At 36.1% G+C, this 15,840-nt stretch overlaps 1 protein-coding gene and 1 pseudogene across 4 annotated transcripts in view; one reads left to right on the top strand and one right to left on the bottom strand.

Moving 5' to 3' along the window:
- The window catches only part of CTNND2 (catenin delta 2), a 1,167,955-nt gene that overhangs the window by 781,302 nt on the left and 370,813 nt on the right, over positions 1-15,840 (bottom strand). The window lies entirely within an intron of this gene.
- Positions 13,423-13,817, top strand: LOC140498519 (large ribosomal subunit protein eL32 pseudogene; annotated as a pseudogene).

Genomic DNA, 15,840 nt, shown 5'->3' on the forward strand with positions numbered 1-15,840 from the left:
TAATATTATAATGTGGATCAAATAAGAAAATATTTTAAAGAGCCTACTAGTGCTCCATGAACATAGTAGGTACTTAATAAATGTTTGTCTCCTTCTTCCTAAAGTTTCTTCAAGCCAATGATAGGTCATTATGAGGGCGTAATCAATGATTCACCCCACATTTATGAAGCTCCTACTATGTTCTAGGTACTATAAAAGGCATCAGTGGTAGAAAGCCATAACTTAAACAGCCTTTGCCATAAAAAAGCTTATTATGTCTGTAGACAATAGGTACACATATATGTGTATATAAAATTACAAAATCAATTCAAAATTACTTCAGAAGGTGGGGGGATCCAGAAAGTCTTCATGTAGGAAGGGGCATTTGTGTTGCTTCTGTAAGATTCAGATTGCAGAGCAGGCCCCAGAGTCAGAAGGGAAGTTCACTGTCTGGAGCCTAAAAGCGTCTCAGTTCCCTCATCTATAAAATAAGATTTCCAGCTTTATGGACTTGTGGTGAGGAAAGACTTTTGTAACTCTTAGAATAAGAGATATGTAAACTTCAAATGTTCCTTGACTGCATTGGATTTTTGCTCTCTCCTTTAGTCTACAGGTGTAAGAACATTGCATTGGGGAGGATGTAAGCTCTTCCCTGAACTACTTTCTGAAGCAGAACAGTTCTTTGCTTTCCAAGATCCAGGACAAAGGGAAGGAGACAGACGCTCCAATTTCATGAATGTGACTGTCTCCAAAACACGAAGCACTATCAGGAGTGGAAGTTATGGACAGCTGAAATTCAGACAGAAGTTCAATGGCAACCAGGCTATCCTCAAACGCTAGACATTAAACGAACAGCAGGATGATCACTGTATGGAATACATCAAATTGGGAAGAAGTGCCCTTTGGATGGGTTCCAACCTCTTTGGATGCACATTTTGTGGACCCCTGACAATAACTGCTTGGGTTGAACTTTGGAGTTCAATGCTTTTGCATTACCAACTTGACCAAGCTTATTCTCTGTGTGTGTGTGTGTGTGTGTGTGTGTGTGTGTGTATGTGTAGAAAGAGAGACACAGAGAGAGAGAGAGGGACAGACACAGAGAAATGGAGAGACAAAGACAAAGAGAGACAGAGAGAAAAGACTTTAAGATGTATACAACTCTTCATATGATGCTCATGAGATAGGCAAGGCCAGTATTAGTATCATCATACTACAAATGAGGAAATTAGGGTACCACCAGATTTCTAAAATGTTAACCCATTATTATAAATCATGGGCATATACACTTCTGGTCCCTAGCCTCCTGTTTACTAACTTATGATGAAAAAAGGACTTGATGACATTTTATTGGCCCAAGACTTTACCATTGTAGAAAGCACATACCATAGATTATTTGCAGCTTTGAGAAGTTTACATCATCGGACCTCAAGTTGTTTGAGTTCTGGTGTTGATAATTGCTAGATGTTTTATTTTATGGCTTTTACCCTTAAATTTCCAACCCATAGTTTTTTAAAAAAAATACTTTATTGCTAGGCATGATTGATTTTTATAGCAAGGGAAAGAACATATTAATACATTTACTGAATCATCATAATGGGATTTAAATTCTCTGGCAAATAAGGAATATCAGGAAGGAGTGTGTATTATTGAAATGCAACTAAAATACTGGAGAATTCCAAATTTCTTTGTAAGTTTTAATTGGTGATATTTACTGACACTCTTAATTGCTTTATTTAAATTTATTTTTTAACTCTCTTCTCCCTGTTTAAAAGGTTGAACATGAAGAAAAGGGTGCTTAATCTTCTCAGCATTACCTCATATGCATGCTATATGTCTTCATGTGCAGAATCCACTCTCAGGGAATTAATTTTGGAAGCAAGATAGGTGACTCAGTGGATAGAGAGCTGATCTTATAGTCAGAAAGACCTGAGTTCAAATCCAGCCTCAGATACTTAGCGATATGACCCTGGGCAAGTCACTTAACTTCTGTTTGCCTTAATCCATTGGAGAAGGAAAAAGCAAACCACTCCAATATCTTTGTCAAGAAAACTCCATGGACAGCAATGATGTGCTATGATCCATGGAGTCCTGACTGAATGACTTAACATACGGACAATTCCAAAATCTCTTTCCTTGAATTCATTCTCATCTTTCACCTGAGCTCCATTCATGCATTTCCTTCTACCTGCCTGATTATCTCCACCCAATTGTTCTATCAGGCTTCCAGCTCAATATGTCCCACATTCACCTTTTCCTCACAATCCACCTCTCCTCCAAGCTTATTTCTGTCAATGGCACAATCGTACTCCCACTCATCAAGACCTCAGTGATGTTTGACTCTTTCCTTTCCCTCAACATCCAAATTGTTATCAAGTCCTATCACATGACCTTCCACAGCACCTCTCAGTTGTCTCTGCTGTCCTTGCATCATGTTAATTCAGGACCCTCATCACCTTAGCTCAGACTACCATTATAACTTCTGAAGTAGCTTCCCTGCTTCCAGATCATGCTTCTTTTAATTCTTCCTTCACATTGCACTCAGGTTCATTTTTCTAAAGCATGGATCTGATCACATCAACGCACTGCTCAAAACATGTCAGTGATTTCTAATTACTAATAAGTTAAATATAGCCTGACTGTTAAGGCCCTCACCAAAATTATCCAAACCATATTATTCAGCCATAGCTTCCTCTCTTCTCATTCATTATCTCTACATTTCAGCCACACTAGAACACTAGCTATTGTTGTATCTCTTCTTCCCTCCACCCCCACTTCTCCCTTCATGCATCCACCTAGGCTAACCTCCAAGGCTACAATGAATTGTCTCTAGATCTTCCCCAGTTTAAACCTTTCTCTTCTTTCAAGGCCACATTCAGATAGCTTGACCCACTGCCTTCACTTTCCCCCAGCTGAAAATCAACTCAGTCAACATTTGGTATGTACCTATTATGTGTAAAGCACAAAGTTAAGTACCTGAGATACAGAAAAATAAAATAAAACAGTACTTCTTAATTTTCCTAGAACACTTTGTCTCAACAAGTCTACGGCTCCATTTCATTCTACCTAGTTTATGCTTATATAATACAGTTTTCCCTTCCCTCTCTTCATTGGACTGAGTTTTCCTACAATATAAATCAACAACTACCATTTTTCATGTTTGCCTTTGCAATGTCTAGTAATAGTAGGTACATAATAAATGCTGACCTGAATAGATGGCAAGGGTTTCTTTATTTCTTTTCCTTCAAAGTTCATACTGCTCTGTGCCTACTGTGCATTCAGTAGGGAGTCATGATCCATTGGTTGCCCAATGGATGTTTTGGATCCAGGGGAGATCAGAAAGTCCCCAAAGTATGTCTTTGTGCACTTTAGGTCTGGGAATGATCTTAGGATACCTGTGACCCAGCCACTTTATGAGGATCCTAAAGATTTCTTTTAAGCCATGTCATTCTGTAGCATGAATTAGAAACTGTTCTAAGTCATTACAGTTCTAAAATAAGATACTTTATTCAAGGTCGAGAGGAAATCTATGTCTTTTGCCAAGTATTAGACTGCTGCTTCAATGATCCCATTTTTCTTAGAACATAAATATTTCCTATCAACACCAAAGTCCACTGCTGAACTTCATAACAATTGAAGGCAGTCTTTGGGAAAATAATATTAAGCACTGTCAATGTGGCTTGTTGGAAGAATGATTTAGATAAGGTGGTTTGGAAAGTTGCTACCAGTCTTGATATTTACAGGAGGTGGATGGAAAATCGTGACATAACAGATCACTAAGCACTCTGAAAGAAAAGGCAAATTCTGCTGTGTATGAACTGTAACTGATAATGATACGATGTTAGTGAAGGGTCTTAAATCATTATGAAGAAAATTATACTAAAATTACAAGAAATTTTGAAGCTACTTGATTACCCCTTTATGACATATAGGATGACATCTAAAAAACAGAATCACAAAATTTTAGAGTTAGGAGAGAACTTAGTGGTTGTTTATTCCAACCTGAGTAGAAATCATCCTTATATTATCTTCATAAGCAGCCATCCAGCCTCCAGTAAGGGTGATAGAGAACTCACTGCCTCCTAAAATAGGAGATTCTCATTTTTAGATGGAGATGATGGTTATATTGGTCTCCAACTTCTTTCTCTGAAATTTCCAATTACTATCCCAATTCTCCTGGAAGTCAAACAAAAAGAAATCCAATCTGTCTTAATCATAATAATTTTTCAAAATATTGGAAGATGACTCCTTTCCTTCCTCCCTCATCACAATCCAAGTTTCTTTTCCAGAATAGCCATCTCTAATTCCTTTTCTTCACTCCTTCATGTTGTGGTTTTAAGTCCCTTTGTCATCCTGAATTTCCTTCAGACACATTTCAATTTGTCAACATTTATCCTTCAATATCAAAACTGAACCAAATCTTTCAAATATGGTCTGGCCATGTCAGAATATAATCGGACTATTATCCTCTCTGTTTTAGACACAATGCTATGCTTCTCAGAGGGGTAGCATGGTACAATGGAAAAAATCACTAATTATACCTCTAATATGTGTCATTTTTGTAATTCTGGGCAAGTCACAATCTCTCTGGGCTTCATTTTCATTGCCTGTACTATAAAGTGTTGGACTTGTAGGGTTCTGAGAATGTTCATGACTCTAGAACTATGTCCCTAGGATGGCATTAACTTTTGTGACTGCACACACTATTAACTACTTTGAACTTTCAGTCCACTAAAAACCAGATTTTTTTTCCCCTATGAACTATTCTCTGACAAAATCTCCTAGATCTTTTTTTTATCAAGTTCTATTTCTGAATCTGTGTGCCTTTACATTCATGCATATTAAGATTTCATCTTATTACCTCTGGTCTCTCAAGCACTATTTCTTAAATTTGATAAATGCATTGATTAATTTAATGAAAGTGTTGGGTTGAATAACTGGCATTTTGTTAAACTACTGAGAATAGCAATCTAAGTGATTCTGACAGGAAATGCTGATGTTCAGTACATGAAACACAGTTTAAAATCCCCATGTGGTAAAATACCTCTCTATAAGGGACCATAGACTTTTGCAATTTCCCTGGGCACTGGAGGTAAATACAATGATCTAATCACTGGGTAGAAATTGTCTCTTCCCACAAGTGATATGTGAGCACAAGTGGTAAGCTTTATGTTGGGAAGGGAAAACATATCATTTAGATCAGTTAGTGAATATCATCTAAAAGCTTTATCTAAGAGTTTATCATGAATAATACTTTAGACTGCCACATAGCTCATCAATATCAGTGGCAAGGATGACCTATTTAGTTCACGGATTTATATCAGGCAATGTAGGATTCCTGTTTCTCTTCCAGTTCTAACCATTGGTCTTAGCTGATTCTTTAAATGCTTTTGCTCATTAATCCACCAATATTATACCTGCCTTTAAAACTCAAAATAATAACCAGACAGCTCTGAAAAAAATAACATGAAGTAGCTTTATTTCTGTTGCTCCCTGAATTTCTGAATAGGTCATTTTATATTTAGGAAAAGAACACTCTTTCAGATTCACGAAGACAAAGTTATTGGCAAAAAATCAAACCAAAACAAAGACCGAACCCCTTCTGTACATACTTATATAGAGCAAATACAGCAGATGGACTAGAATTCCCAGGATGCCACAGACTAAATGGAAATAAATACAGAAGTCTAGACAGTGGGAAAAATTACAAAACAGACTTCTTCATTATTATTAATATGTTTCTAAGAGAAAACATTAAGCCTGCTTGAAAAGAATGTGAAAATGAAAATATTCTTTATTTTTCTCCTACTACCTCTCTGGCTGCTCCTTTTCCATTTCCCTTGCTGGACCATCATCTACCTCAAGGCTTTTAAGTAGGAGTACATTCTAAATCTCCAGCCTGGCCTTTCTTTTCTTTGTTCTCTCTCTCTCTCTCTCTCTCTCTCTCTCTCTCTCTCTCTCTCTCTCTCTCTCTCTCTCTCTCTCTCTCTCTCTCCTCTCTCTTCTCGGTAACCAGATTAGCTTTCAAGGATTCAACTGTCATAACTATACAAATGATTCCCAAATCTATCTATTTTAGCATAAATATCTCTCCTGAATTCTAGTGTTAAATCATCAGCAGTCTGATGGATTTTTCTACCTTGATTTCCTTTAGGAATCTCAAACTTAGGTCCAAAACAGAAGCTTAATTGTCTTATTCCCCTACCATACCCATTCACTCTTCTCAAAAGTTCCTTATTTCTGTTTAAGATACCATAATTTTTAAAATTATTCAGGTTCAATCTTAAAGATACCCCCAACTCTTGATTTTTCCTCACCTCTGATAACCATTCAGTTGTCAAACTTAATGAATTCTTCTAGGTGCCACTCACATTCTTCCCCCAAGGCCACCTTCATTTCATTCATCATTCCTTATTTCTCAGATGCTTTCAATGGCTCCCTATGGCCTCCAGGATAAAAAATACACGAACAAAACAAACAAAAAAATCTTTTTTTGTTGATATTCAAATCTCTTCACAGTCTGGCTCCTGCTTACCTTTCCTGAGATATCATATTGCTTTATGCATTCTCCATTATAAATTGGCCTACTTGGTATGCAGAGAATTCAACATTTTTTTCTCCCACTTCTTTGCCTATTTATTGTTTACTTCTTTCTTACTTCCACCTCTCAGACATCTTACTTTTCTTTAAGGACCACATGCTCTGTGAGGCCTTTCGAGACCTCTGTAAGTATTAGTGTTCTCTACTTTGTCAAAATATCTTACATTTAATTATGTCTATCTATTTAATTATGTCTACCTACCTACCTGTCTATCTATCTATCTATCTATCTATCTATCTATCTATCTATCTATCTATCTATCTATCTATCTATCTATCTATCTATCTATCTGTTTGTCTGTCTGTCTGTCTGTCTGTCTGTCTGTCTATCTATCGATCCATCCATCCATCCCCTTGTAAACTCTTGGAGGTCAGGGATCATTTAGCCTTTTTATCTTTGTACCCCAGTGCGTAACAAAGGGCATTTTAAAATTGGTATTTAATAAATGTTTCTTTATTTTGCTGGAATTACATTGACAGAAATCCTCTCAAGACTTGTTGAACTCAATGACTACTACCTACCTCAAAGTGACTCATGCTGAGACACATGGTATCAGTGAAATAAATGGTAAAAATATATTCCTAAAGATTAAGTAGTCTTGTACAAGAAACTGGAGACCCTACGGACATAGCTGAGCTTTTTAAACCAAACTACCAATGGAAAAATAGGAGATTCAGAAGAAAAAGGTAGATTCGGGAATTGAGTGGCTGGCTGAGAAGAATGTTTCTGAGGATGGAATTTGGATTTCTGGATCATGATTTAAAACATAGAAATAATCCTTTCTTGGTCAGAGATTTAATGAACATAAGAAGGACAGATGATACATACATATATATGTATATATGATAATAAATATATGTAACGTTTTTGTGGAAGTTTGTAATTCTTATCCAAAGGCCTTAAATTAGAAAATGTCTAAACCTCTAGGCCAGAAGTATCAAATACTGCTGGCTGTAGACATGGAATCCACAATACTATGGAGTACAGTTAGAAACATACTGAAGTGCATATGGGAACTTTTTAACAAAATAAACAAAAGCACAACTCTCTCTCTCTCTCTCTCTCTCTCTCTCTCTATATATATATATATATATATATATATATATGTACACACATATACATATACATACATATGCAGATATAATATTATAACATATTTTTATAGCACATTATACTATATATATATATATATATATATATATATATATATATATATATATATATATATCTTAAAACTAAGTCGTTACATAGCTCAAAGGCAACCTTGTGAACACATTGGTGGTCTCATTTCTATTTGAGCTTGACATCACTGCCCCAGACCACTCTCAACATCTACAAGTTGAAGAGCAGCTGTCCATCAGCCTTGGTAGAGGGAGGGCACTTCTCAGCAGAGATTCTATTTTAAGATGAAATCATTAGTTTGGTTAAAAATAAATGAGAAAAGGTATTCATAGGTATCACTAAGTTTTGGTTAGATAGGACTCATGATGCAAATATTGCTCTACAAGGGTATATACAATTATTCGAAAGGAACAGAAGATATGAAAGGGTTGGTGGGACAGCATATGAGGAAATCTAGGATCATGATCAGGAAAATATGTTGGAGAGCATTGGGGTGCTAAGGAATGGAGGCAGAAACAGAAACATAATGTCTGAGGACTATATTTAAATATCACATGAAGAGAAGCAATGAGATGTAGAGTTTGGAAAAACAGGTAAAAAAACTCTAGCACAGAATCATGATATGATAGTTACGAGGCACCTCTTCCATCTAGATGTAATGAAACATTGGAGACAATACTTGATGATTGACAGTGGGTTTTAATGTCTCCCCCTTTCCCTTTTGAGTCCCTAGAGAATATAAGAATATAACTGATGAGATTGCTTCCTTCCAATTGAGTTAGGAAGAGGAGAATTAAAATCTTGTGAGAGGTAATAAATGTAAGCAAGTATGCTGAAGGCTGCTTGTACAGTAGGGAAGAGAATTGTGTGTGGAAGAATTCTCTCACCTAGCCTAGCTGACTCAGCTTTCACAGCCTTCAAATGTAGGAGTGTCAGTTATGGAGGTGACTAGAGGCGGTATGATGGAGAATGTGGCTTCAATCTGAGAGAGTCTCTAGGAAGAGATTATGGTCATTAAAGAAGGATGAAATTGCATTCTGGATCACAGATTGAGCCTCTGCACTCCAAGTTTATCAGAACTTATTATACACATTTCTTCTACGCCCTCACAACTTTTGCTGCTGCCCATCATTTCTGCCATCATCTCCTTAAAACTTTTTGATCTCTCCCTCTGTATCAGTAAGCACCCCAATATATACAGGGGGGCCTGTAACCACAGGTTCTTTGATCTGCTTCTCTAAAAGGAAAGGCAATTTTGGAGAGGTTAACAATCACTTTCATCAAGCACAAATATCAGAGAAAATGAAAATCAAAAATCAACAGACAGAGCTTCCAAACTGCCTGATCATTAATATACATACATCCTTACCAGAGAGGGAAGCACCAACATCTGAGTTTTCAAAGCTGAGGGGCTGCTTAGTGGCTTTCCAGACTCTCATCTGGCACTCAGACCTTCTCCCAAAAACTAAACCTCAAAGTAAAACCTCATCTTCAGAGTATTTATACACTCTTCAAAGCCAGAGGGCATGACCCTCTGACCCAGTGCCTCAATAGAAAAAAACAAAAGGTTCTTGGGACCCTCCTACAAAACAGTTCCCTTAATCAAGTTTCCCTCAATGGGAAGGCCCATCAATGGGTGGGAAATATTCTCCTTAATCACATTATTTGGAGACATTATACTTCTTGGTATAAACAAAGCTAGCAAGAAGATCGTACTTTGCTTGCCCTCACACCCCACACACACACCCACACCTTGTAAGCTAAACTCCTTTAGATGTTGTCTCCCAAAGTATAAGAGCCTCTTGAAAGCAGAAATTGCTTGACATATAGCAATTTAATAAAAAAAAAGAATATCATTCAAAATTTCATTTCATGAAAAAATATTTGTACATGTTCTGTGACTTGCCATGTGTTCCCAAAAGAAACCAGTTTCTCTAAGATATCGTTCAATGTCTGTACATGTCCTTGGGGGAGGGGAATTAACAACAGCCCAGTGAGGCCACTGTGTACCCAGAGAGAGACTCTTTAATTGCTAGGATTGCCAGCTCAGACCTGGAGACAACCCAAAGAGATTTTATTGAAATGTCCTGTAGATTCCCAAAAGTAGGAAAAAGGCTAAATAGATAAGGACTATCTTAGATCCTGCTGGAAAAAAATGAGTCAGCAATGGAAACAGCCTTAGTAGCAGAGCCCTCACCCTCATGAGTGTGGAGGGGCCAGAAAAAGGAAGAGGTAATGCTCCTTTTCAGCCAAACAACTTCTCTCTCCAACCATCATATACATATATATATATATATGTATGTATGTGTGTGTGTGTATATATGTATGTATGTATGTGTGTATATACATGTGTGTGTATACATGTATGTATGTATGTATGTGTGTGTGTATATATATATATATATAATGTGTATACACACACACACACACACACACACACATTTACCTGGAGAAATTTTCTCAAAAGCAGAGTGGCTGATAAATTTAGGACAAGTCTTGATAATAATTTCATTCAATAAAACGCAGCAGAAAGAACAGAAGCAGTTATTATTGTGGCCATAATTCTAACCAGTGAGAAGAAGTGATTGTTGAAATAGAAATAACTGGAACTTGGGAGGTAAGTAATAATTCTGTCACAGAGTTCAGGATATACCAACTAATCAACAGAATTTGTTAAGTGATCAGAGCATAGTTTCACATGTTTACTTGATTCTAAAAGAACAAATTTTTTACATGGTACAATAGGCCAATATTTTTTTTAATTGATAAAGTTTGTTTTAATGAAGGAGACACATATAACAAAATATACAAGCTACAAAATGTAATCCCCAAACATCACAATTAAGCAAATGATTCTACATTTGCTAACATACTTACTTTTTTCATAATAATGAATTTTAAAATTTATTTATTTATTTTTAGTTTTCAACATTCATTTGCACAAGATTTTGAGTTCCAAATTTTCTCCCCATCTCTCCCCTCCCCCATCCCAAGGCACCTTGCATTCTGATTACCCCTTCCCCTAATCTGCCCTCCCTTCTATCATACCCTACCCTTTCCTTATCTCCATCTCCCCTATTTTCTCATAGGGCAAGATAGATTTCTATATCCCATTACCTGTATTTCTTATTTCCCAGTTGCATGTGACAACAATTTTTAACATTCGTTTTTAAAACTTTGAGTCCCAACCTCTCTCCCTTCCTTCCTTCCCACCCATCCTCACTGAGAAGGCAAGCAATTCAATATAGGTTATACATGTGTAGTTATGCAAAAGACTTCCATAAAAGTCATGTTGTGAAAGACTATATTTTCCTCCATCTTATCCTGCTTCCCATTTATTCTATTCTCTTTTGACCTTGTCCCTCCCCAAAAAGTGTTTACTCCTCTCATTTGACCTCCCTTCTACTTTCCTTTAGTGTAAGATAGATTTTCATACCAAATTGAGTGTGCATGTTATTCCCTCCTTAAGCCAAATGTGATGAGAATAAGCTTCACTTTTTCCCTCTCCCCTTTCCTTTTTTTCCCTCCTTTGAAAAAGCTTTTTCTTGCCTCTTTTATGAGAGATAATTTGAATAGGCCAATATTCTTCAGGTTAAGTTAGACCAAGAGGCATGATAAACTTTCAAAAATTAAATTTTTAAGCCACAAATAAAAGTCATCTCAATTTAAGTTAAAAATATATAGAAGAAAAAAGGCCATTGATGAATATTAGTTTTAATAAAGACAATAACCAGAGCACTAAAGCATTATCAAGGAGTTCTAAAGACAATATAAAGGATTTTAAAAGCTATGTTGTTGCATAAGATCAGTGAAAGGCTCAAGATGACTGTTTAGGATGGCTGGGATGATCATAGTGGATGAGAGTAAAAAAAATTTAAACTACTCAACTCTTATGTTGTTTGTTTTCTCTCTAGGAGAATGTTTTTCAGCAAGGGAAGGATATATAAAAAATGGTTGGCAAAAAGTTGAAATTGAAGACAAGTGTGAGGGTATAGTGCAAGAGTTCCTAAAAATTATCACTTCCTAAAAATCATCATTTGGGTTTAAGTCATTACGTCTGACTGGAACATAATTCTGTGCTATAGAAATGCCATGTGGGACTGGTGACCTTTGAATGTTGAAAGATAATTGGTGTAAATTTTATATTGTCCATGTAGTTTATACATGTGGGTTTGTCAGTGTGGATTGCAGGGAGTTCGGAATCTATATCTTCCACATCACAACCACTTTACTTTCAAGGTAAACATTCATTTCCATTTGGAGGGGAATAGGAAATCAAGTCTGGTTCACTCTGTTTTCCTCAGAGAGTGAATATCACATAAGAATTATATCTATCTCTCTCCCTTCCCTAAATATTGCTAGTCCAGGGAAATTATTTTTAGGTTCTAGCTACTCTCCTGGTCACTATCTGTTAATGGGGAAGGCATATCCCAAGATATATCTGAATGTTTGACCTTTTCCCACCAAATGGTGGTTTTAAAAATTCACAAATATTGAATAGTGAATTGTATCTAAGATGACAGCAATCAGAAAAATTACATCTATTAGACTATACCAAGAGAAAAAAAAAATGAATTCACACCCTGGGGTATGGGGAGGGATAGGGGGAGAGGGCAGACAAGGGAGAGGGAGAGAGAAAAGGGAGGGGGAGGGAGATGGAGAGGAGGGGGGGTGTGAAAGGGAGAGGGAGAGATAGTGCTAAGAGGGAATTCCCTATAATCTCTAGTGTATCAAATTGGAAATGATTGCCTTGCCAGCTCCTCTATATATCAGTTTCTTTCCAAATTCTCTCCTCTTCCAGGGATATATCCCTGAATAGAATTCAGCAAATTAGTAACTTTTTCCAAGCTAGAGTCAACTCTACTACTCACACATGCATGGAGTATCCAATAATTATTCTCTCCATCAATGAGAAGGGTCCTATGCAAATGTCTAGTTGGACACCCGAGTTTTATTTGGAGTCACAGAAGTGTAATATGCCATAAAACCCAAAACTTATTCTGATTTTTTTAAAAAAGATGATGTACACTATAAAATATAAGCCAGTGAGCTTGACTGCTATTACTGGCAACATTCTATACACTTAAGTGTGCTTTGAGATCATAAAGAGAGTGAAACAATGCTCACTATACATATAGTTATATTTAAATAGGTCTATAGTTCTATTTAAAAATAACTCATACCTAATGAACTTCAACTGATATTTTGAGAAGTTAATTAATTTAGAGAGATGCTCAAGATAAAATATACCTAGATTTCAGCAAATTAATTGAAGATTGTTCTTATGACATAGTGATAGACATAATGAAAAGATGTAGGTGATATGATAATACAGTTATGGAGGATCAGATATGCTTGAATGGAGTCCAATAGTAATCATTAATGGATCAGTTGCAACATGGAGAGAGATCTTTTGCCTCTGTGAATTTCAGAATTTTTGCCAATTATTTGTACAGAAGGCCTGTTTTTTCAAATTTGATGAGGAAATTAAGTTTGAAATTAATATTGCTAATTATTAAATTAACCTTGTGAATAATGAAGTTTGAACATCCAGAAGAACTTGTTAGCATAGAGTGATGAGCTGAATCAAGTAAATATGAAAGTTAGAAATAAATGTGAAGCTATGTAGTTAAGTTGGAAAAGAAAATCTGTTTCAGAAGTAAAAGATGTTTTCTCTCTTTTGGTGCTTCCCCTGGAGGGGCTACTATATTTTTGCCAGCACCATGTCTGCCTTCAGAGCCCTCATGAAGCCTAAAATCATCCAGAAGAGGACCAAGAAGTTCATTTGGCACCCACCAGACAGATATGTCAGGATCAAGAACTGGCATAAACCAAGAGGCACTGACAACAGGGTGTGAAGACGATTCTAGGACCAGATCTTAATGCCCTATATTGGTTATGGAAGCAATACAAAGTTGAAACTCATGTTACCAAGTGTATTAAGGAAGTTTTTGTACACAGTGTCAAAGAGGTAGAAGTGCTCCTGATGTGCAACAAATATTACCATGCTGAGATTCCAGTATTTCCTCTAAGAATCAGAAAATCATTGTTGAGAGCAGCTCAGCTAGTCATCCAGATCATCAATCCAAATTCTATACTGAGTGAAGAAAATGAATAAAAAACACTTTGCACATTTTTATTGTTAAATAAGCCCTCACACGACACATAAAAAAAAAGAGTAAAAGATGATGTAGCTAGCTAGTTCATCTGAAATAAGATCTACAGGTCTAAAAAGATGCTAAGTTCAATTAGTGTATATATTATGATGTGACAGCTAAAAACCTAATGCTATCCTGGGCTGCATTTAAAATGCACTGGTGGTCATAATTTCTATACTTTGCTTTTATCAGATCATAGCCTGAGTACTTCGTTCAGATCTGGTTCTAAATCTTAGTAAGGCCATTACTTAGTAAGGCCTATTTCTTTTTGTTTTCCACTTTATTTATTTATTTTTATATATCTTATTTATTTTTAAAGTTCTACAATCACTACCATAAAACTTAGATATCCTATCCTCTATCATCCCCCTCCCTCCCTAAGACGGCATACAATTCTATATAGGATCTACATATACATTCGTATTGAATACATTTTCATTATAGTCATGCCGTGTAGAAGAACTAAAATAAATGGGAGAAATCATATAAGAAACCAAAACATAATACACACACGCACACACACACACACACACACGCACAAAACGATGTGCTACATTCTGCGATTGAATTCCATAGTTCTTTCTCTGGCTGTGGAAGACATTTTGCCTTAGAAGACCATTGGGAATTTTTTTTTTTTATGTCCTTGCATTGCTATGAAGATCCAAGCCTACCAGAAAAAACTCGCACACTGTAGTCATTGCTGTGCACAAAGTTCTCCTGGTTCTGCTCAGTAAGGCCTATTTTTTAAGAAAGAACAACTAGGATAGTTTAAAGGACAGGAAACCAGGACAAAATTTGGAGTGCATAATCTGGAGAAAGGATCTGAGGAACTGTTAAGTGTCTAAGTGTTTGAAATAGTCATATGGGAGAGGAATTAGATGGAATCTGCCTGAATTCAGAAGGAAGAATTGGGATCTTGGGTAGGCTTGATGGAATGAAAATATTGTTACTAATTTCATCCGTCTAAAAATAGAATGTGTTGTTCAGGAACAACCAAAATACATTTGGCAAAACTCTTTCTTCTTAACAACCCTGGAAGGGGGGTAGTGCAAATATGATACACATTTTATAGATGAATAATTTGAGACCCTGAGAGATTAAATACACTATTCATGATCACATAGTCATACATACCTATAGTTATTAAATCCGTATCTCTGGATACCAAGTATTGCACCCTAATTGATATGGCATGATGGATAGTATATTTTTAAAAAATTTCTCCTTAGGGGAGGTTTTCAAGTATTAAACAAGGAACTGGTCAGGAAGGTTGTGGAAGGAATTACTCTGCTAATACATGTTGAAGTCAATGAACTCAATGGTCATAGAGAAAATACATGTAAGTAACTAGTCTAACCCATCTCACTTTTAAAGACAAGGAAAGTAAGGTTCAGAAAGTTTCAGTGATTTGCACAAGGTCACACAGGTTCAGTGAGAGAGATGGGATTTGAGAAGAAATCATCTTACTCAAAATATCTAGGCTCCTTCAAACCTTAGCCACATCCTACATCAGGAATTTCCTTATCTCCTCTGCTATTATCGTTTCCTGGCTCTTCAAAGTGATCTTCCTTACCTTCAAAAAATTATTTTGTATTTACTTTTAATTTGTGGAATCTATTTACAGGGGAAAGGAAGGGAATAAACATGGAATTTATACATATTCATATGGCTTTTGAAGTCAGAATATAAAGTACTTGATGTCAGGGACTGTTTTGTTTTCATCTTTGTATTCTATCTGGCATATAATAATTGCTTAATACATGTATTTTGGTTGCTGATTGATTGTACCAAATTCCCACTTGTGTTTTACTTCTTGGTTTTCTTTCCAATGTTGAAATTCTGAGGTTTTTTGAGATGATCAATAAAATGAAGAGCCCAAAAAAGGTCATGTGTGTCAAATATATTGTATGAAGAGATGCTATTATATGAAAAATATGGACTACCCAATTTATAGACTAGATTCCATGGGACCACAAATGACTG

Source organism: Notamacropus eugenii, chromosome 4, assembly GCF_028372415.1.
Source record: "Notamacropus eugenii isolate mMacEug1 chromosome 4, mMacEug1.pri_v2, whole genome shotgun sequence".
NCBI classification, from domain to species: Eukaryota; Metazoa; Chordata; class Mammalia; order Diprotodontia; family Macropodidae; genus Notamacropus; species Notamacropus eugenii.